Here is a 23,547-nt window from a genome sequence, read left to right on the forward strand (position 1 = left end):
CACACACACACACACACACACACACATATATATATATATATATATACATATATACATATACGTGTGTATACACTCATATATATATGTAAAATCTCAGAGCCAAAGTCACGTCCTGAAGTGCCGTCCCTGACCCAGGACAGAGTTAAAAACCTGGGTTCCCATCTGACACTCATCACCAACATGCATTAGAACCTTGGACAAGTCACTTCCCTTATCCCCAGTTTCTTCTGTAAATGATAGAACTAGATAATAATGTAGTATCATGTCGTATCATTATGTCATGTTACATCAAACTACACCAGTGTACTTGCAAAAAATAATTTTAAAAAATTTGAATCTCCACTGGAACCTGACAAGTATTTTTTTCTGATCAGTCAATTCATCAAAAATATTGAAGTATCTGAGCAGCTGACTGGTACAGTGGATAGATCTCTGGGCCTGAAGTCAGGAAAATTCATCCTCCTGAGTTAAAATCCAGCCTCAGACACTTACTAGCTGTGTGACCCTGGACAAGTCACTTTGTCCTGTTTGCCTCAGTTTCCTCATCTGTAAAATGAGCTGGAGAAGGAAATGGCCAACCACCCCAGAGCTTTGCCAAGAAAACCCCAAACGGGGTCATGAAGTGTCAGACATGACTGAAACAATGAACAACGACATTGAAGACACTGCTTGAAGGGGTAACATACCCCTTCCTTCTTGAGGGGTAATACAATACTTCCTGGGGCAGCCTGTTCTGCTTTGGGATAGCTCTAATTGCTACAATTTTTCCCACACACTAAGCCCAAGTTTGCCTCTTTGCAAGTTCCTGGCAGAACCAGGAGTGGGTGGAAGTCAAAAAAAAAAAAAAAGAAGAAGAAGAAGAAGAAGAAGAAGAAGAAGAAGAAGCAAATTTAGGTTTGATAATGGAACATTTTTCAAAGTATCAGCAGTGTTCAGAAGCAGAATGACTGGCCCCTGGACCACCTCTGATCTCTGAGCAGAGACTAGATGACCATTGGTAGGGTGTGTTATGGAGGGCGTTCCTTTTGTGAATGCATGTGATGAGATGGCTGCTGAGAGGTTCCTTCTAACTCTGAAATTCTAGACTCTGTATTCTATGGTCCCTTCCAGTCCTGATCTACGTTCTAATGGTTATCATTCTACAATTCCTTACTGCTCAAGCATTCTGCATTCTATAACCTAAGGTCCCTTCTAGCTCTGACTTTCTACATATTGTCCTTTCCAACTCTGACATTCTACAACCCATGTCCTAATAGTGTCAGATTCAAAAGTTTCCTTCAATTATAAAATATATTCTGAGACCCATTCCAGACTTAAAATGTTTTAAGATGCTTTCCTGCTCTAAAGTTCCAAGTTCTATGGTCTCTTCTAGTTCTGATTAATATTCTGTCTTCTAAGGATTTTCCTAATTCTGATATTCTGTGACCCAGATTGTAAGATCCCTCTGAATTCTAACATCCTATGGTCTAAGGTTACTTTTGAGTTTTGAAAAATCTGTCCCTTCTGGCTCTGAAATTCTGTTCTAAGTTTTCTTAGAACTCTGACATGTTCCTTCTAGCTCTGAATTTTCTGTTCTCTCTCCCAAAGTTCCTTATGTCTCTGTCTATTCTTTTCTCTAGATGTCTAAATGTGAAACTTTTCTCTTTAAATGTTTGTCTAGAGCAAAACCCCACCTAGCAAACTTGCCTTTTTTTCTTTTTGGAGGGCAATTAGGGGTAAGGGACTTGCCCAAGGTCACACAGCTAGTTTTTTTGTAAGTGTCTGAGGCCAGCAAACTTGCCTTCTCAAGAAAGCATTCTCAGTTCTAACACAGTACCCACCATGTTGGATTTTTAAAAATACTCATTTATTGATTAATTGATTGAAATCCTCCTACTACTTTCATAAAAATGATGCTGTCTGGTGGTTAAGGCAGAGGAGTCCTGAAGCATTTCTAATAAGACTTCAAGCACTCAGCTTCCCAAGCACCCCCATCAAAGCTCCTTCTTCCAAGGTTGGTGTATGAAACTTATCAACTTTAGAGGGTTGGCTATCCCCTTCCATGCAGAGGAGTTTGACATAAGGGCCACAAGTCACTAACGTGTCCAGTAGCTATATGTGGAAGAGACATGAAGAAAGAAGGAAACTGCCAAAAAACTGAGGTGAAGGAAAAAACATTACTCTTCTTACATTATTCCAAGTCCCCGACCAATCTAATCTCTCCATTGGTAAACTGAAATTTTATCAATAATAATAATAATGACAATAACAACAATGAATATTTTAAAAGCTCTACTAGATTCTTGGACAGCTAGCTGGTGCAGTGAATAAAGTGCTGGGCCTGGAGTCAGGAAGACTCATCTTCCTGAGTTCAAATGTGGCCTCAGACATTTACTAGCCGGGTGACCCTGGACAAGTCACTTTACCCTGTTTGCCTCATTTTTCTCATCTGTCAAATGAGCTGGAGAAGGAAATGGCAAACCATTTCAGTATCTTTGCCAAGAAAACCTCAAATGGGGTCACAAAGAGTTGCACATGACTGAGAATGACTGAACAACTAGATCCTGCCTTGCCTGCCAACTATCATCCTATATCTTGACTTCCCTTTACAGTTAAATTTGAAAAAGTCATCAACAATCTGTGCTTCCCCTCATTTTCCTTTTAAACCCTCTGCAGTCTGGCTTCTGAATTCCTCAATCAGCTGAAACCACTCTCTGCAAGGTTATCCAAAATTTTTTCATTGCCAAATGTAATGGTCATTTCTAGGTTCTCATGTTTCTTGACCTCTCTGAAATCATTGACACTATTGACCACCTTCTCCTCCTGGATGCTTGCTGCTTTCTGTATCTTTGTGACTGTTCCCTCTTGGTTCTCCTCCTACCATCTAACTGCCTTTTCTCAATCAGGGTAAGGACTTTAGAGACTAACACAGAATGTCTGAACAAAAGTGGACCTTAAAAATAAAATAACTTGGGACAGGTGGCGCAGTGAATAGAGGACTGGCCCTAGAGTCAGGAGGACCTGGCTCAGACACCTAATACTTACTAGCCATGTGACATTGGGCAAGTCACTTAACCCCAATTGCCCTTCTTTCCCCCTCCAAAAAAAGTAAAAAATAAATAAATTAACAAACAAACAAACAAATACATAAATAGAATAACTCAGGCCTCTCATTTCACAGGTTAAACAAGTGAGACCTGGTTAGGGAGGATTTGATCATACTGCTTTGGAAAGAGCCCTAGGTTTATAATCAGAGGATCTGGTTCAAATCCTGGTTCTGCCACTTTAGATCTTTGTGAATTTGGGCAGATCACTCAAACCTCCCTGGGCCTCAGTTTCCTCATCTGAAAAAATAAGGGTGTTGGACTAAATAACTTCTAAGATTTCTTCTAGCTCTAAACAGATGTTTGTCTGACAGTGAGTCAACCAAAGAAGGGAGTAGTTTGCACCCTCTCAAAAGTGAGGGAAAGAAATCAAAGGTACAAAAGCAGAGGGGACTCCCTTCCTGGACATCCCTCCGTCTCCTATCTTCCTAACTCTGGCTTTGGTAAATCTAATGCTAAGGGCCTGGGCAGCCTCACTGGAATTATAAACTGCCACCTGCTACCTGTGTGACTCATGGCAAGTCACTTAATCTCTCTGTGTCTCATTTACCCCCTCTGTAAGAAAGTTGGAGTCTTTGACCTCAAAGGTCCCTTCCATCTCTAAAAGAACTATGTTCCTCTGATTGTCCCAATTCCTTCAACTGATCTTTCTATGTCATGTTCTCCAATCTCTCATCTTACCCAATCAGTCATTTGCATCTCCTAGCTTGCCAATTTGGTGAGATAAAAAATGGTACCCTGCCTAGGCACAACATGACATGCTCATCTCCGTTGCTCTCCATATCTCCCTCTTTTTCACTGAAGCCTCAGGGCTGTCTTACACTTCAGCTTCTACCGACCCTGTGTAGCCTTCCAGGGTGGTACCCAGCCCACTCCCCCTCAATCCTAGCCCTAATTCTGTTTCTCCTCTTTGGCATTCTACAAAGACTCCTTCAGCTACCAAGTACAGCCTTGGAGCCCCAACTCCAGCAGTTGACCTCCTATCATGATAGGTTAATTTGAAAAATCCTTCATATAAATGACCCATCTTCCTTCATAACTGCCAGCCTCAGCATCTCCCTTCAATTTCCATACATTGGATTCAGGCCTTTAGCATTAGCCTGAGAACTGTTTGTATTTTCTTTGCTTCTTGGGGAAATCCTTTCCTTTAATGAATAGAACATGAGGCCTTTCTGCTCCCAAGCAGTGCTTCTAAGGAGGGTCCTCTGGGGTCTTGGTGATGTGGATATCCACAGTTCATACAGGCTTCTTCCTCCAGTGAATGGATAGTAACACCAGTTTGATGCCTGTGGATTTATACTCAGCCCGACCTCAGAGTGTCATTGTCTAATCCCAGGGACATAAGCCATTCCACTTTATGTACCTTTCACCCTCATTAAATCAAGGGCCATCACACATGGCTGCCTGACAGACTACACAGTCCTGACTTCCTGGGAATGGGAAAAGGACCCAAGGGGTTGATTAGCATATTGTTGTAGGAGGACAAGTTCAGGATAATCTTTTTTTCCCTATTGACACTAAATAGCATTACCTTCCATTTCCTCCTTTCCCCCTATGGCCCCTGCACAGCCCTGAGGAGTACTGAAATGAAGGAATCTCACTTTAAACCTCTGCTCCTGTAACTCATAATATGCCATGGGACAAATCTCTTCTCTTTTCTGGGTCTCAGTTTCCTCTTCTATAAGATGAATGGATTGAACTAGATAGATTACCTTGAAGGTCCTTCCCTTCCAGTTCTGATATTCTATGTCCTAAGGCCCCTTCCAGCTCTGATATTCAGAACTCCAAGGTCCCTCCAAGATTTGACATTCTGTGTGCTAACATGCATCTCCAAGGACTGACATTCTATGTTCTAAGGCTCTTCTTATTCTAACATTCTGTGTTGAACGGTTCTTTCTAACACTAACATTCTAAACTATAAGGTCCTTTCCAGCCCCAATGTTCTATGCTCTCTGTTCTATTTATTTTAATATTCTGTGTTCTACAGTTCTTTCCAAAACTAACATTTTATGTTCTGTCTCCTGACATTCCACATTCTAAGTTCTAAGACCCCTTTCAGCTCTAACATTCTGCTTACCAGAATTCATTGTTCTCATGTCTCTTCCCATTCTACACCTCTGTCTTCCTGGCTATCTGCTCCCCTGTTCACCCACCACCAACACAATAATAATAATAATAATCCAACCTTTAAAAAGAGCACATGTTATATTCCAGGGAGCGTCTCATAAAAGTATCACTTGATAATCCTCTGTCAAAAATTACAAGTTCTCACCAGGATGAAAAATCTTGGAACAAATTACCAATCACTCACCTAATTTACACCCAATTAATGTGAGTGAAATGAATCATGTGGTCAGTCCCCCCTGGGAAACATTGAGATAACAAATGTTCTTCCATCCTTTCCCATGAAAATGACAGGGCCCTCAGGGAGGACCATGAATTACCCTCTGGGTCAGTGGACTTCCTGCCACCAGTCACCTATAAAAGTCATTGATCAAGCCCAGCTCCACCTTTCATGTGACAGACCTGAACCAGGATACAAGTATGGTAAGAGGTTCAAGTAGCTTCCCAGGACCAGGGAGGTCCAAATCTGAGGCTGGATGTCCAGATGGACCAATTAGGTTCACACTACATCATCATAAAAGTTGACACTGATAGAGAACCGCAACTTTGCAAAGGACTTTCCAGATATTATCTAACGTTGATCATCACCCTGGACAGCTCTTTCCCCACTATTTTCTTGCTAAACAGCCACAGGGTATAGGCAAAAGGACTTGTAGGCCATTTTTCTCTTTCCAACAGGTAATCTATGCCCTGGCTACAACCCTTCCACTTCCCTGGAAGGTAGCTCATTCCTCTTGCTTTGTCACTTTTTTTCTAGAACCCCTCCCATATCTGAAATCTTTCCTGTCTCAGCCAAAGTCCCACCTTCTACAAGAAGCCTCTTCCAGGCCCCCTAATCTTAGTGCCCCCTTAAGATTATCTCCATCTCTCTCTCCTCTCTCTATCTTTCTGTATCTCTTGTTCTCTCCCTCTCTCTTTCTTTATATATATACTGTACATATACACATGTATACATGTATATACACATAATAAACATACGTATCCACTATACTTATATATACTTACTATGTGTATTTATACATTAATATGTATTCATGTGTGTATGTCTCTGTATATAATATATATGTGTGTGTGTGTGTATCTTCTATTTGTACACAGCTATTTCTATGTTGTCCACCCCCTCAGACTGTGAGCACCTCGAGAGCAGTGATTGTCTTTTGCCTTTCTTTGTAGCCCCAGTTTTTAGCATAGCACCTGACACATAGTAAATGATTGATGAAGGCTAGTTGACTGACTGATAAATAAGAGAAATAAAAATACATTCTGTCCATTCTTTGAAGAAGTCCGGGTGCATACACACATACACACACCTACATATATACTTGTCTGAAATGTTGGTTAATTCTCATAAAGCCCTTTCCCCCCTTTCTTTTTTTAAAAGTTGTAACTACAGATAGTTCTCTGCACAGGGAAAGGGGACAGGGATACACTTGAAAATAAGGGTGATTCAAAAACAAAAGATGTTGATGAAAAAATAAGATTAAAAAATAAAGTGAAGCTGTCCCAACTTTTGAGTTTCTCAGACCTTTGAACTCCCTTCTTGCACAGGATGAAGACAGACTCTGGAGTCTCATTGAGATCTTGATATTCAGAGACCTGGGAGAAGCCTCATGTAAGGTAATTGTGGACTCCCTACTTCTGCCTTTAATTGAAGACCATCAAAAGAAAGAATAAGACATCTGGAATACAAGGATATGAATTCAAATTCTGCTTCTGACAACGGTGACCATTGGAAAATTGTCACTTTTCTGAGTCTTGTTTTGCTCAACTGTAAGATGTGGGGGTTGGACTAGGTAATCTCTGAGGTGCAATATGATCCTATGACTGAGAATCCCAGTGATATACCTGGTGATATCCAGGCTCTTGTCTTTCTCTGTTCCAATTTTGAGGTTTCAGTCCCAGCCTTTCCCTTGCACTCTTGTCACCCCCTTCCATGTTCCTGTTAATATCTCCAATAAAACCACATGATCTTTCTTCCAAAGCAAAAAAATAAAAGATCCTATGGCATTCTATCCTTGCAATCTGGATAGACAGATTCAGTGATGTGCTGATAAAATGTTTAACAACAAGCTCTCCAAGGGGGAAAAGATGTTCTCTTGATATACTTTGAAGTCTAATCTTCATGACTAACATTTTCTCCATCACTTTCTCAAGGCTAGACAATCAATGAAATAATAAATCAAGCTTTAATTTGTAGCATTTTTCTTTTTTCTGAAATGTAAATACTCATATTGAATATTTAATGATCAGCTCTCATAAACTGACTCCAGCATTCCCCTTCCTGGTGTGATTCTCTTGGGAAGCCTACTCAGTGCTATAAATAGATGCCAATAGCTAAGAATCAAAAGACCCACATCTTTTGTGGGTAACCCAGAATGCTTTCTGGGTCCCCATTTCCTCATATATAGAACAAGGCGCTTGGGCTACACAATTCTAAAGTCCATTCTAAGGTATATAAAAGTGTCATGGATTTGAAGTCAAGAGACTTGAGTTCAATTCTATTACTTATTATTATTTGTGACCTTGGGCTTAATCTCATAACCTCTCTGAGCCTCAGTTTCCTCATCTGTAAAAATGAAAAGATTGTATTAGATTATTTAATAACTATTATATAGCACTTACTATGGTCTAGGCATTGTGTTAAGCATTTTATAATTCTTATCTCATTTGAGTCAGTGTTATAATTACCCCCATTTTCAAATGAAACTGAAGCACAAAAGTTAAGTGACTTGCCCAGGGTCACACAGCTAGTGGGTCTGAGTCTGAATTTGAACGCAGGTCTTTCTGAATCCAGGCCCAGTGCTCTGTCCACTGTGCTTCCTAACTACCCAATTTCTGCCTTTTGTCTAAGGTCCCTTCCAACTCTTCAATAACAAACAAGCAATTGAAGGAATCAGTGATTTCGTGAGTGAATTAATAAATAAATAAAGTAAAATAAATCAAAACCAAACTACAAATTTACTAAATTTGTAATTTACTAAATGAGACTGGGGTATATCATATCTCTCTGAATCTCTGTTTCTTCCTTCATAAAATGGGAATAATCTCTACCCTGTCTCAGGGTGTGAGAAACAAATGAGAGGGAATATGGAAAAGCACTTTGTAAGATATTTCCTTTAGTCTTTTATGGAGCTTCATACATTATCTCCCTTATAGTCTATAAACCCCATAAGAACAAAGACTGCTTCACTTGTCTCTGTATCCCTAACAGTGAGAACATTTTAGTGTTGGTCAGTCTCTTTCCAGTCATATCCAACTTTCCCTGGCCCCATTTGGGGTTTTCTTGGCAAAGATACTGAGTAGCTTGCCATTTCCTTCTCCATCTCACTTGACAGATGAGGAAACTGAGGCAAACAAGGTGAAGTGACTTGCCCAGGGTCACACAGCTAGCAAGTGTCTGAGACCAGATTTGAACTCAGGAAGATCAGTCTTCCTCATAGCAAGACCAGGCACTCTGTGCACTAGGGCGCCACCTAGCTGATCATTCATTAGAACATAGTAGGCATTTAATAAATGCTCGTTGATTGCTTGACACATAGTAGGTACATAATAATAATATCACTTATAGCACCTCAAGATTTGCAAAGCACTTTACAAATATTATCTCAGTGTTTTTGCATAACAACTCTCAGAGTCAGGTGTTAAGTACTATCCCTATTCATAGATTAGGAAACAGGCAGGTAGAGTCAAGGGATATGCTGAGTCCCTCAGCTGAGAGTGTCTGAGGCCAGATTTAAACTCGCTCTTCTCCTGATTCCAGGTCCAGTCCTCTGTCCATTGCACCACCTAATGAACATTGCTGATTGGCTGGCTGATCTGTGATTTCATCTGTGTAGGGATTCTTTCCCCTGATATTCATCATAACCTACATTGCAGAAGAGCAAGGACTATTATGATCATAAGGACACAGGAGGGTGTGGGTCCCATCTCCGTCACTCAGATTATATACTAATGATGCCATTCGGTGTTTACACAGTGCTTTGTAGTTGCAGAGAGCTCATCTCTCTTCATGAATGATGAAGCAGGGAATATCCTGGCCATGGAATCAGAAGACTTGGGGTGAATCCTCACTTTATGACTAACTCCATGCATGATCTTTGCCTGCTCAGGGACTCAGCTTCTTCATCTACAAAATGAAAGCGTTGCTGCCCTCTATCCAAAGGTGTGAAACTCATATAGAAACAGATACCTGTCAGTCATGTGTTAACTTAGGAAACCACAAATTAACATTATCTATATTGTATTGTGGGGGTAATATTGGGTCTACAGTCAGAAAGACCTGAGTTCAAGCTTGGCCTCAGACTCTTATTAGCTGTGTGACCCTGGGCAAGTCACTTAACCCTGTTTGCCTCAGTTTCCTCATCTGTAAAATGAACTGGAGAAGGAAATGGCAAACCACTGCAATGTTGTAAATGTTGTATTGTGTTTTATTTATTTTGTTCAACATTTTAAATTATATTTTAATCTAGTTTGAGCAGCACTCCAGAGCTTAACAGGCCACATGTGGCTTAGTAACCTCGTTTTTTCTACCTTTGGGCTGACCACTGAGGAACTAACCAAATCCTATGATCCCTTTCTAATTTGATTGAGCCATCATAAGGAAAGTACAAAGAAAGTCTGGGAGCCTCAGATGTTGGATGTAGAGCAGGGGAGTACCTCAGAGGGCATCTAGGTCAACTGTACTCATTTTACAAATAATGAAACTGAGGCCCAAAGATGCAAAGGGACTTGCCCAAAGTTGCACAGTGGCAGAGCCAAAATCTGAACCCAGATCTTCTGATAGAATCTAAGATTCTATCATCCCTGATGAGAACAGATCAGTCAGTTACAGTGTGACAATGGACCTGTCTCTCCCCCTCTAGGAAAGATTTTCTCCACCATTCACAAAGGCAAGCTGCATTGTAAGTTAGAAATGGTTATCTGCAGCAACAACTTTTTCACCAGAATTCTTTGAAGTACATGTGTGTGTCATGTGTGCATTCATTGTTATGCTTGAGTGTGTGTCATGTGCGTGTGTGGGTGTGAAGGGGAGGGGGCCAGCACAGAAAGAGTTGTGCTTCTCATCTGAATGCTGCAGTTATTACATGTTTGGGATGAGAAAGGCCTTCCTGTGTAAACTTGTTTCCATCCTGCTATTTAAAACCTGGCATATGGATGAGAGATCTCAGCTTCTAGTCCTGGCAGTCTTTAACGTTCACAACTTCTCAATCAAAGGGGAATTAAAAAAAAAAAACCAAACAGTTCAACCCCGACAGATCTGAGATGGTGCTTCCCTAAGTACAGAACCACTGAACCAACCGGAGCCATCTGTGGACACGTCCCCCAGGCAGGGAGGGGCCTTCCAGCTGCCACATTTAGAAGGAACCCTGCAAATTCCAAGGTGATCTTTCAACCGCAACCGCAGGAGAAGCACACCCTCAGCCTCTCTGCCTCATGCTCCCGATCTGTCAAATGGACAATTTAACTCTGGATATGTGGGAGGACTCAGCCTACACTCACAATGGGAGGACTCATGGTAGGTTACATTTCTATCAAGCCCTATAGATTGCCTTCTTTACCATACCCCTGTGGAATATATTATGTAAAGATGATTGATCCCATTTCACAGATGAGGAAATTGAGAGTCAGAAAAAGGAATTAACCTGCCCAAATATAGGGGGGTTATAATAACAGAATTGGGTCTTCTAATTCCAAATCTAGAACTCTCTTCACTATATTCAAACGAGATAATATTTGTAAAAAGTTCTTAGCATAGTACCTTATATGTAGCAGGCACTATATAAATGCTTATTCCCATTCCCATATTGTTACATCTCAAAGTAACCACAATAATAATGCTAATAATAAAAATCATATTTCTATAGTGCTTAGAGTTTTACTAAGCACTTTCCCTATAGCACTACAAGAGATAGGATTATAGATATAGAGGTAGAAGGGCCATTAGAGGTCCTTCTCATTTTACAGAGGGAGAAACTGGCACAGAGGTTCAGTGACTCACCCAAGGTCACACAGTTAATAAGTGTCTGAGGCCATTTGAACTCAGATCTTCCTGACTACAGGCACCACCTGGCTGGGCACTACCAATAATGGCAGACATTAACACCACAATTTATATAAATGATATTATTGGAGCCTCACAACACAACTCCTGGTAGAGAGTCAGCACAAATGTCGTTGTCCCCATTTCAGAGCTGAGGAGACTGAGCCTCTGAGAGAGGATGGGGCTTGCCCATGGTTACACAGCCCCCACTCTTCTGCTATCAAAAAGGGCCCCTCCTTTGCCAGGAAAACAACAAAGTCACATCTGGTTTCATCACCAGCCCCTGAGTCAGAAGAAGAAAGCAGATAACCCAGTCTGGGAAGGGGGCGGTGCCTGCATGGAAAGAACCAGGTCAGGTGTAAGCCCCATGACTAACCAGGCAGACCAGAATGGGGACCAGTCCCCTGAATGTAAGAGAAATAAAGGGGAAATCTGAGACAGCAGAGTACAATGAAGAGGAAACTGAGTCAACAGGGACTCAAAGCCTAACTCTGCAACCTAGTGATCCTGAGCTAACATTTGGCTGCCCTGTGCCTCAGTTTCCCCATCTTCAAAATGAAAGGTTTTGACTAAATTATTTCCAAGGTCTTGCACAACTCAGAATCTTATGGTTCTATAATAGCTTAATCTCACCTAAGGTTCCCTCCTCTAACCTCAGGAGGCAGCCTGCTGGCCTCAGAACCAGAAAGACCTAGACTCAGATCCCACCACAGACACTAACTAGTTGTATAGACTTGGGAAATTCTCCTGACTTCTCCATGACTCAGTTTCCTCATCTGTAAACTCAGACTTCCAACCCAAACCCTTGGAACTCAAAATCTATGAATCTGTGATCTCTAGAATGTGTGTCTCAACTCTAGGCAACCAAGTATTCTACTGTGTCCCTGTCCTTAAAGAGCTCATGTTCCATTTGGGACCGATGTAAGACTCTTCAAGGCTAAGCTGGATGACCCTCTGCCGAGGTTCTGAAGAAGGGCCCTCACCCTTGGGCCCAAGTCCAATGAGATTTTCTCTCAGATACCTTCCAACTTCAAAATTCCATAACAACAAGAAGAACAACTCATAGCTAAGTGGTTCTTTAAGATTTCCAAAGCTCTTTTTTCCCAATAACACTGTGATGTAGGGTGGTGGGAATATTATCATCTCTTCATTACATATGGGGCAGTTAGATGGTGGCATAGTGTATCAGCAATGCCATATTCACAATGCCTATGGAGATTACAGATATGCTGATATAATTATCCATCACAAAATACATCATGCTTGCCATATGGGGGAATAAACTAGAAAATTTATTAAGATACCAAAAGACTGAGTCCCAAAACCAGAAAGTGAAAGCCATCAGAGTAATTATGACATTGGCACAGGTAGATAAAGTAGAAAGCACCCACATTTTCAAGCCTTTAAAACAGAACAGGCTACCTCAGGCAAAGGTTCTCCTCTCCCCACTCACAGCAACCACCCAGAGTCCGGGAAGCACGCTCCCAGCAGCTCTGGCCCCTGGCAGTCCTCAGCAGGAGTCCTTAGCAGAAATTCTGGCTAACTCAAAAAGGGCTTTGTGCTGCCGCTGCCTCTGCTGCTGCTGCCGCCGTCGCCACCACCGCCAGCCACCGCAGGAACTCTAGCTTGGCTTCCGCTTTCTCTTGCTCCGCCCATTCCTGCTATGTCAGCAAGTCCAATGGGGCATGGAAGATCTTTAAATCCCATAACCCTTACACATAGTGCATAGAGTTCTGGGCCTGGAATCAGGAAGACTCATCTTCCCGAGCTCACATCTGGCTTCAGACATGTACTAGCTGTGTGACCTTGGGCAAGTCACATCACCCAATTTGCCTCAGTTTCCTCATCTGTAAAACAAGCTGGGGAAGGAAATGGCAAACCACTCTAGTGTCTTTGCCAAGAAAACCCCAAATGGGGACAATATTACAGATAAGAAACCTCAACCCTAAAGTGGTTGAGAGACTTTTTCATCCAGTTAGTAAACACTGGAGCCAGATTTTGTGCTGTTTTCACACTTCGTAGCCAATGTTTGTTCATTCGTACTGTGCTGACTTTCTCCTACAAACAAATATCCAGCCCAGCTCTGAAATCCTATCATGGTGCTGTGCAGCACACCACAAGGTAGGGTGTGAGTGACACACAGTGTTCTGTCCTGCGGCTCAGCTGTCACTTGGCAGAATTAGGTCAGACTTCCTGGAGGAGGAGGCGGCAGGTCCGGGACCTGGGACGGTGAATAGGATTTTAACAGAGAGCTGGAGAAGGAGGCCTGTCGGTGGAAGATGTCTGCTGAATGAATGAATGAAGGAATCCAAATGGGAAAGAACCTGGGGAGAAATCCAAAATTACGCACAAGCTACAAGGACAAGCCAGGGACTTCTGAGGGCCTCGTCTTGCTGCCACCGTGAAGACTTACGGCTCCCTGTCCTCTCTCTGGGAAGAGTTACATTCCAGATCTTTGGCACATTGACCTGCGAGAAGCTGCATCCGGATGGATTCTTCTGAGGGAGATTTGATTAATGAAGTTCAGCAGCGACAAATCTGTTCTCGGTGCCAGAAGTTTCTCCTCTATCCTCCCTGGTCACAGATATACCCAGAATACCAACTGCTTGCTCCCCCAGGTCCAGGCCTCACCACTGCTAAGTGGGCTTCTACTGACGGGACTCTCATGGATACAGGGCCCGTGTCGGCCCCCACACCAAAGGCATGTCCTTCTGTCTGCTCCCTATCAGTCCTTCAGGAAGCATTTATTGAGTGCTAGATTGTGGGGAAACCAAGAAGAAAGAAAAATTGAGCTATCCCTGCTCTCAAGGGGCTTACATTCTATGAAGGGAAACAACATGTACATAGAAAAATAACCACAAAATACATACAAGGTAGATGGGAGACAACATGCTACAGAGGAAAGGCAGCTGACTCTAGAGTCAGAGGTCTGGGTTCAAATCCAGCATCAGGTGCTTACTTCCTTCTAACCTTGGGTTACTCATTTAACCTCTGCTGGCCCCAGTTTCTTCATCTGTAAAATAAGGGGATTGGACAAAAAGGTCTCTGAGAACCCTCCCCACTCAAGATCTGTAAATCAATGATTCTTTGGATAAAGTATTCTTAAGCTGGGGTCTAAGGACCCCCAAGAGATCTCTAGATAGGTCTCAGGGAGGTTGGGAGCAGGATGGGAAAAAAAATACAAGTTTATTTTCACTAACTTAGTGAAAATAGACAGTTAAGTGGCATGGAGAATAGAGCACTGGGCCTGGAGTCAGGAAGACCTGGGTTTAAGAATTAGCTTCATCACCCCCACCCACTCCTTTCATAATCTTCAATCAGTCAACAAGCACTTTTTCGAGGTGTTGGACTAAGGGCCAGGGTCACACACACACACAAAAATAAAAAACAATTTCTTCTTCTACAAAATAAATACACTAATCCTTGTCCTGATTACCTCATAGGGCAGCCATGACTGTAGACATCTGAGTTGTGATTGGAACTCTGACCTATTCCCTGTGTCCCAAGTTACAGGTCACCCTCCTCTATGAATCAAGAACAGAACTACTATACTTGAAAATTCACAAATTTCTTAGCACACACAATCTCACTTTGAACCTCAGGTTCCATATATTCCTGAGTATAAAGAAACAAAAACGAAAGTCCCCTGTCCTCAAGAAGCTTGTACTCCAGGAACAGGGATGACATAATATGTTAATTCATCAAGGGGCTGAGATTTCCCTCATGTGGAAACTCCTTCTAAAATCCTCCCTCCTAAGTCCTTCCCTCTCCTGGATTAGCTACAATTTAGGAAGGAGCCAAGAGAGTAGAGTAATAGGAAGCAGTACAGCTGAGCTCCCCTCTACAAAGCTCCAAACAGATCTAGAAAATCCTAATGGGGAAATCCAGAAAAAGTCACAGTGGATTCTGTGTCCAGCCCAGTTTGGTGCAGGGAGACTAACAAGGAGGTCTTCAGACAGAGGGGACTGGTCGGACTAGGAGCACATCACTGCAGTGCCCAGAGAGAGGCAGTGCCCAGGGCAAGAGGAGGTGTCAGACTTGACTTCCCTCAGATTGGTACTGAGGCACTGAGACAAGAACAAGTACTAACTAGAAGCTTTGTTACCTACAACCCAACTTCATGTCACAGATTCAGAGCCAAGTGAGAAGGAAATCTGCATCTCTGCCTGCGGGGGAGTGGATTCCCCAGGTAGGGAGGCCCTAGGTATGGGTAATGAGAAAGGAGGAAGTTCAGAAGCAGCAATGATATGGCTAAAAGCCTGGGCCCAGAGCAGGGTCTCATTTCCAGCATCTAGAACAATCTGCAGAGGAATAACCAAGGTGAGAATCCCAGATCAAAGGAGAGCCTACAGTTCTGCCATTCCAAACCAACAGAGCTGTCCAGTAAACAGATAAAGGCTGAATTCAGCAGTTGAACTCCTCTCAGGCCCAAATCTAAGTCAGGAACTTGCAGAGCCCAGATCAGGATAGCGGTGGTCAGACAACTGCCAATCTGGATCAGACCACTTTGAAAGCATTACAAGTTTGCAGATTCTTAATCTGTTTCTGAGATCCTATAATGACAGAGCACTCAATACTCCCAAGAAAGTAGCACTAAGACCAGCCTGAACCTGCCCTCCAGAAGTGATGAAAAGCTAAGCCCTAACATCAAGTCTGAAGTTAGGAAGTAGGCTAGAAGAATGAGCAAACAAAAAAAGAAATATACCATAATGAGCTAATATAGTGGCAGGAATACTCAAGACACAAATACAGAAGAGAATGATTCCAAAACATCCACAAGAAAAATTCAAAAGAAAAACATAGGTTGGCCACAAACTCAATTAGAATTCCTAGAAGACAAAAAGTAAGGGTTAACAATGGTTTTGTAATTGAAACATGAATACTAGAGGAAAAATTGGAAAAGAAATTAGATCTGTGGAAGAAAGAATTGAAAAGGGAATTGACAGTTTGGCATGAGAGGTATAAAATCTTGTTCAAGCAACAAATTTCCTGAAAATTAGAATGGACCAAATAGAAGCCAATGAATCCATGATGCAACAAGAAAATTAAAACAAAGTCGAAAAGCTGAAAATATAGAAGAAAATGTAAAAAACCTTATAGCAAAAACAAGTGATCTAGAAGAGATGGAGAAGAAAGGAGTTGAGAATCATTGGCCTATCTGAATATCATGACCAAAAAAAAAAACCCAGACGTCCTATTTCTTGAAATTTTTAAAGAAAACTGCCCAGATCTCTTAGACCCAAAAAGTGAAAAGGAAAAAGAAAGAATCCTCTGGTCACCTGCATAAAGAAATGCCAGAATGAAAACTTTGAGGAACATCATAGCCAAAACCCAGACCTTCCAACTCAAATAAAAAGTACTGCAAGCAGCCAGAAAGAATTCAAGTACTCAAGGAGTCACAATCAGGATTAACAGTAATAATAATTAACATCTATATGGCACCTACTATGTGTCAGGCATTGAGTTAAGTGCTTTATAATTATTATCTCACTTAGCAGCCACCATTACTAAAGAATGAAGAATTTGGACATAGTATTTTTTGAAAGGAAAGGATATCAGCTTATATCGAGGTATAACTTAACCAGCAAAACTGAGTATAATGCTTTTGTTGCTTTGTTCATTAGTTGTGTCTATCTCTCCATGATCCCACTTGGGGTTTTCTTGGCAAAGATACTGGAGTGGTTTGACATTTCCTTCTTTAGCTCATTTTATAGATAAAGAAACTGAGGCAAACAGGATTAACTGACTTGCCCAGGGTCACACAACTAGTAAGTGTTTGAGGCTGTATTTGAACTCAGGTCCTTCTAACCATAGGACAAGCACTCTATCCACTGTGCCACCTAGTATATTATACTGCCCCAGTATAATACTACAGGGGGAAAACATGGATTTTTAATGAAATAGAGGATTTCAAGCATTCCTGATGTAAAGATCAGAGCAAGATAGAAACATTGTAGTTCAAACAAAAGAATGAAGAGAAACCAAAAAAAATGTGAATAAACAATGACAAATCACTAAATAAGAATAATCTGTTTACATTCAACTATGGGGCGATGATATATGAGTCCCCTCTGAACCCTATCATCATCAGAAATTACAGATGGGTTCCCATTAGACAAGACCTTGAGCTGGGTCTGATGATCTTAAGAAAAAAATGGGAAGAGTGACGAAGAGGAATCAATTTAAGGGAAAGTAAATTTAAGGAAAATTATCTCCCATAATCAGGGTGCACAAGCAGACATTTATACGAACAAGGGGGAGGGAATCTGAAATGGTCAAAAGAAGAAAGAATATGTGTACACAGTTGGGGACAAAGATACATTTTACTCAACAGGGAAGTAGGAAGGAAAGGGGAGAGGGAAAATTAAAAGGGTAGATTAAGGGAGAGACTAGTCCTGAGCAAAACAAACTCTGAGTATGTACAAACATATTTATGTGTGTTATTTTTCTGAAGTAGCAAAGAATGAGGGAGTGCCCATAAATTGGGGGATGGAATAACAAGTTAAGCTATAAAATGCATGGAATACAATTATGCTGAACTCTTATCAGCATAATTACCCACTGAGATTCCAAAAACTAAGGATGAAACATGTTATTCACCTCCTGATACAGATGTAAAGGACTCAAAATACAGAGTGAGATAGATTGATCTTTTGAAAGAGGCCAATGTGGGGATTTGTTTTGATTGAGGGTTTGTGTGTACGTGTGTGCGCACACACATGCATTTATATATTTATATGTGTGTGTACCTATACATACATATTTGTAATGAATTTTGTTTTTCTTATTTTATTTTTTAGGGGTGGAATTGGATGGGAGGGTAAGAAGTCAGATCAAGGCTGGTCAAAACAAATTTTTTTTTTCATCTCAAATTTATCCTGTAAAGTGCCTAGAACACAGTAGGTATTTAATAAATACTTGCTGACTTTAATTGACTTGAGCTCTCCTTCTCCTCCTTTTCCTCCTCTCTTCTTAGAACCTGATCTTCTTGGAATCATAGAGACTTGCCTTTAAATCTTGCCTCAGACATTTACTAGATATGTGACCTTAGACAGGTCATTTAATATCTAGTTCTCAGTTTCCTCATTTATAAAACAAGGGGGCTGGACTCAGTAATGAATGACCTTATAAGTTCTCTTCCAAACCTAAGTCTGGCTCAAGGTCTGACTTCATCTCTGAGCTTGGTATTTTCTGTCAAGTCCCCACCCCCTTCCCCTCTTCTCTCAAGACCAGATTTCCTCCTCTCTTAAGACCTGACCTGCCTTCTCTTCATTCAAGAGCTGGCTTCTCACGTAACACTTATTAGCCATTTGACCTTGGGCAAGTCACTTGACCCCAATTGCCCTGACTTTCCCCCTCCAAAAAAGCAAAAAAAAAAAAGAGCTGGCCTCCTCTCTGATGAGGATCATGTAGGGGTAAGGGGGAGGTGGAGAGGAGACTCTATATTATGCCTGTTCTAATCTGTTTGATCTTTGTGACAATTGTCTCTTCCCCATGGTGTACATAGTAATCTGCCTCACTCTTTAATATCTCAACATTTCAGGGATGGATGTTTTATTCTGGGTGAGAAGTCCCTCCTAGAAACCAATGCTATTCCCCAGCCCTCCCTATCTAAGAAGGGCACAGAATCACATAATGTCAAAGCCAGAGAGACCTTAGAAATCAGAATGTCAGAGCTGATTGGGACCTTAAAGACCTATTCCCTTATTTTACAGAAAAGAAACTGAGGCCTTTCTTGACGTCTCCTAGCTAGTGCCTCTCCATCCACCCTCTATGTTGTATGATATTTTATATTCACTTGTATGTTTCCCCCAATGGCAGGTGAACTCCTTGAGGGCAGAGACTGTTTCGCATTTCCCGCCTGGCACATAGTAAGCATTTAATAACCAAATGAAATCATATCTGTTACTTAGCACATTGCCTACCACATTAAACTTGTTCCCAACTCCTTAATAAATACCTGAAAGTCACTTAAACTCTCTGGGCCTCAATTTCCACTCCTACAAAATGAAATATTTGGTCTAGATGACCCCAAATGTCCCTGCTAGTTCTAGACCTTGCATTAGTTGGTTAATGGATTGGTAACAGAGAAGTACCTTGTCCAAGACTACACAATTAGGATGTGACCAAGTCAGGATGGTCTTTGCCATGATGTGTCCAAAGAAGTAAAAAATAGACATGCTTTGGTGGCCAATCTCCCAAGGAATGAGCCTGTCCATCCTTAGCCAGGCCAGTATTCAGGCATCAGATCGATAGTCCCAGACTCTTAGCCAAGGCCTTCCTAGCTTGGTAGCTAGAGCTAGGTAGCTCGTCAGACATAGCCTTTGAAGAAGAATCATCTCCATTCCTCAAGGTGGCCTAGAGGAGAATAATGTGAAGGAATGAGATTTTCAGTAGTAAGTGTCATGTAGGTAAAGATTACAATGAAAACTTCTTGGGGTCTGGAATCAGGGTGCTTGGCTTCACATATACATTCTAATACTTACAACCTGTGTGAGCCTGGACATGTCACTTGGGCACTTTCAGGGCAGAGGTTCTCAGCCTTATCTGTCTTATATGCATCATGGGCTCCTTTGGCTGTCTGGTGAAGCCTATGCATCAGGTTTTCAAAAATTATAAAGGAAATCAATGATTCTGAAATAGAGTTACCAACATTTATTTTTAGAAAAGAAGTTCATGGACCCTCCAAGGTTAAGAAATCCTGTCTTTGGACCTCAATTTCCTCATCTGTGATCAATCAACAAATATCTATTAAATGTTTACTATGTGCCAGGTTCTGGGTTAAGCACTAGACATACCAGTCTGAAGAATGAAACAATCCCTACTTGCAAGGGTCCTAAGTTTATATACATATGTATACATGTCTTATATGTATGTGTGTATATATACATACATACACACACATGAGGTCATTACATACATACAAGAAAAGTATTGGATTAAATGACCTTTGAGGTCCTTTCTGTCTGAGTCTGTGATCCTTGGGACTTCTGGGAAAATTACAGGAGCCAGTGCTGCATATTAGCAAGCTGTCTGTCAATTCCTCCTCAACATAATCAATACATCTTTCAAACACATTTCCTTTCTGTTGCTGTTTGACGAAGCGTGACCTTCCCATGTGGCTTTCCCAGGTAAATCACTTAACTTCTCTGGGACTCCCCTGTAAAATGAGGGTGCTCAAGAAGATTGTCTCTAAGCTTCTTCGATTTCGGAATTCTCGGATCCTAAATGCTTCCTGGCTCATTGCATCTCCGTTCACGTTCCTCCAGCCTGACGCCACCTCCTTCCTCATTTACTTGGTGATGAAGCTGTAGGGTCTCATGCTCTGGTTCCCCTGCCCCCGCCCTGTTACCTTCCCAAAAGCAAAGGGCCCTCACGTCCCGGAAGCATTTGTCAGGACGTTGCCAATAAGTCACTTTTTCACTGGCTGTGGTGAGATCCATCTCTGCATGGAGATGTTTTTGTAATAGATTCAGCATTGATTATGTAAAGTTCTTTTGGGAATCACCCCAGCATGTCTGAGCCCCCACACACTAGTCTCACCTCCAGGAGACATCTCCATCCTCATTGCTCAATGCCTGGTCGTCCAGACAAGAAGTGAGCAGCATTCATTGATCATAGCTCTCATCTCTTCCATTTGCAGACCCAAATATCCTTGGGATAGGCATTGGGATTGCATCTGGATCTATGATTCCTTGGGGACTCCCAGACTATAAGAGGTCCCTCTACCACTGCAGGTTGGTGCTTTTTCTGAAATTTAAGACCTTAGAGAATAACCTAGAGCACTGACAAGTTAGGTGACTTGCCCAGAGTCACAAAGCCAACATGTGTCAGAGATAGGACATGAACCTGAATGTTTCTATTTCTCTATCTACTCTTTCTCTCCTAAGAACAGCTGAAAGGGACCTCAGACAATATCTAATCCAATTGACTTCTGAATGGCAATTACCAACAAGTGATCATCCAGCCTGGCCTTGAACATCTCCAGTTTGGGGACAATCACTACCTCCCAAGACAGTTCATTCCATTGTTGGAAATCTCAGAATGTTAAGAAATATCTCCTTATGTTGGACCCAAATCTACTACAACATTGTAATGTTCAAGTTCTCCAAGATGTTCACAGAGAGAACTGACTGAGAGAGCTCTTACTGGAGATACTGGAAAAGGTTTAGATAAATGATCTCAATGGTCTCCCACTTAGGAATTTTATGATTCCATAAGAAAGAACCATGTTTCATTTCACTCAAACCTATTAGCTTCCATAGTACTTCTTAATACCCACAGTGGGGTGCATTCATATAGTCTGCTCCTGGGCCTATCTCCCACCACTTTCAGCCTGATTCAGACAATAATAACTACATATTTCTCCAATGCCTCCAGGCTTACCCCGTACTTTTCTCCCAGTGATGTAGAGCAAAGAGCACAGTGGCTTTGGAGTCAGCCGATGTAAGCTTAGAACTAAAGCTAGGCCTTAAAGCCTACATCACATTAGACAAGTCCCTTCCCCTCTCTAGGCCCCGAGTGTGAATGGACTGAATTAGTATCTAGTTTTGAGGGTCTTAACTTCAAGCTCATGAATTTATAAAAAAATGTATTTTTGATAACTGTCTTTTAATGTAATTGGTATCTTTTGTAATCCTGTGTATGCTATGCATTTTAAAACATGATTCTGAGAAGGTGCCCATAGCTTGCACCAAAGAAGTCCATGGTACAGAAAAGGTTGAAAACTCTTGCATTAGATGATCTTTTTTTTTTTTTTACTTTTTGGAGGGGGGAAGGCAGGGCAATTGGGGTTAAGTGACTTGCCCAAAGTCACACAGGTAGTAAGTGTTAAGTGTCTGAGGCTGGATTTGAACTCAGGTCCTCCTGACTCTATTCACTATGCCACTTAGCTGCCCCCCCCCTTTTTTTAAAGACTGGGTCTCCTTATCTCACCTAGGTGAGAAGGGCCCATTTGCACCCTTATCAGTACTTGGGAGTTTTGATTTCCTCTGTTTGTAATCTGGGCCAGTTCCACCTTTCCCAGGCAGCCTACTGGCTCCCCTTTCCAGGGGACTCACTATACTGATTAAAGACTTCATGAGATCACTCAATTGACTTATCTCCCTGAAACTGAAAACTTCAGAGCTTAAGAGATCAAGTGGTCTCCACCTCCCTGCCATCAGGGATTACAGGGGGAAGCCACCAAACCCAGATGGCCTGAATTGTCCCTTCCTGCTCTTCCTCCTAGGAAGCAAGCATGGTAAGCAAAGTTCCCCCCATTTCATAGAGGGAGAAATTGAGGTCTGGGGAAGGTGAATGAGCTGTCCAAGGTCCCATAGCTAGTAAGTAGAATCATAGGATTTAGAGACTCAAGAGGTTTTAGAAATTATCCACTTCAAAGGCTTCATTTGACAGGCAGTCTCACCTTCTCTCAAATTGCTTTATCCTGAGGTATTCGCTCCTTGTATGCTCCTCACCCCACCCCAGTAGAATGTAAGCCCCTGAGAAATGAATAGATGGACCTCTCTCCTTTCATTGGAGTTATGGAGGACTATGGGCATGTAACCTTACATCTCTACCAGACAGATTGATGTGTAAATTGATTGTGCTGAATTTTTTTAATCTTTGTTACAAGAGAAGATATGCTGGGTGGCAAGAAGGTCATGGTGGAAATGAATGAGATGAAAAGACCAAAAACATCAATACAATTTTTTTTTAAAAGAGAGACTATAGACTTCTTGAGGGAAGAGAATGCTTCGTTTTTGTCTTTCTCTCTATCCCCAGGTCCTGGCATGTATTAGGTGTTGGATAAATGTTTATTGAATGAATGAGGAAACTGAGAACCAGAGAGGTGAAGACAATTGCTCAAGGTCACACAGCTAGTAGGAAAAAGAAGTAGGTTTTGACTCCCAATCCAATATGTTTTCAACTGTCTCATGTTGCCTGCTGGCACCAGGATTTAGACAGAGGGATCCTGCCTATCAGGCCAGTGTTCTTCACCCTGTGTGGAGCTTTCTCCTCTCTCTTTCTCTCTCATTCATTCCTCTTTGATCTAGGTCACAGGACTAACATCAGTGACCCCATTCTCCTTACTGACAGTGGTTCTACAAAAACATGGCAATATCGGCGTGGCAGGCAAAGGACCATTTAGAGCAAGTTGATGTTTAATTCAGCAGAAAGCTGGCAGTCGATCCTTCCTGACTCTCACCTGAAGTGGGGCCATTTGCAAAGACAGTGGGAGCTAAAGCCTGTGGGGTAGCCTGTAAGTACATCCAATAAAAGATTCACATAAGAACAGCTGGGCTGAGGATTTTGGTG

General features: G+C 41.8%; 2 long non-coding RNA genes across 2 annotated transcripts in view; one reads left to right on the forward strand and one right to left on the reverse strand.

The window, feature by feature from the left end:
* LOC138146241 (uncharacterized) overlaps positions 1-23,547 on the reverse strand; it is a 66,801-nt gene that overhangs the window by 39,139 nt on the left and 4,115 nt on the right. The window lies entirely within an intron of this gene.
* On the forward strand, positions 10,255-23,524 carry LOC138146242 (uncharacterized). The gene is made up of 3 exons (XR_011164432.1): positions 10,255-10,722; positions 20,891-20,984; positions 23,286-23,524. It is a non-coding gene; the product is annotated as an uncharacterized lncRNA (long non-coding RNA).

Source organism: Petaurus breviceps, unplaced genomic scaffold, assembly GCF_028583685.1.
Source record: "Petaurus breviceps papuanus isolate PSGF00001 unplaced genomic scaffold, PetGlider_PUasm1.0 90760, whole genome shotgun sequence".
Classification (NCBI taxonomy): domain Eukaryota; kingdom Metazoa; phylum Chordata; class Mammalia; order Diprotodontia; family Petauridae; genus Petaurus; species Petaurus breviceps.